Below are 952 nucleotides of genomic sequence, written 5' to 3' on the forward strand. Positions count from 1 at the left end.
AAGTGATTGCAAAGACCATAGCCTGTATCAGAAGCACCATAGTCTTCAGAGTGACACCGTTACTCTTCAGTACCCTGGAAAGGTCCCTAACAGCAGACTTTTCCATCGCAATACATTTTTTTTTATTTCCTGGCTACTGTTGCCAAGAGTTTTGATTGTGGAGCCAAGCAGACTAAAGCTGTGAACAATCTCAATCTCTTTGCCATACATCCTGATACTGCAATTGGTCCAGTGGTGAGAATCTTTGTCTTCTTGACATTGAGCTTCAATCCATACTGAAGGCTGCAATCCTTGACCCTCTGCAGCTAGCATTTCAGGTCCTCCTCAGTTTCAGCAAACAGGGTTGTGTCATCTGCATAACGCAGATTGTTAATAGATCTTCCCCTGATCCTGACGCCACACTTCTCCTCATCGAGTCCAGCTTCCCGGATAATCTGTTCTGCATACACGTTGAACAGGTATGGAGATAAGACACATCCCGGGTGTACACCTTTCCCAATTTTGAACCCTGCATTGTTTCCTTGTTTTCTTCTGACAACTGCCTCTTGGTCCAAGTACAGGCTTTGCATTAGAACGATCAAGTGTTCTGAGATTCCCATTCTTCTCAGAGTCATGCACAGTTTATTATGATCCACACAGTCAAACGACTTTGCATAGTCAATGAAATACCAATAGACATTCTTCTGGTATTCCCTGCTCTCAGCTAAGTTCCATCTAACATCAGCTACAATACCCTAGTATCACGACCCCTTCTAAACCCAGTGTGGACTTCTGGCAGTTCTTTACTGATGTGCTATTCCAGTGGTTTTTGGATAATCTTCAGTATAATCTTGTTTGCACATGAAATCAATGATATTATTCTATAGTTTCCACACTCTGTGGGTCAACGTTCTTTAGGATGGGAATAAATATAGATCTCTTCCAGTCAGTTGGCCAAGTGGTTGTTCTCCAG

Source organism: Elephantulus edwardii, unplaced genomic scaffold, assembly GCF_000299155.1.
Source record: "Elephantulus edwardii isolate Elephantulus edwardi_28Jun2011 unplaced genomic scaffold, EleEdw1.0 scaffold00019, whole genome shotgun sequence".
Taxonomy (NCBI): domain Eukaryota; kingdom Metazoa; phylum Chordata; class Mammalia; order Macroscelidea; family Macroscelididae; genus Elephantulus; species Elephantulus edwardii.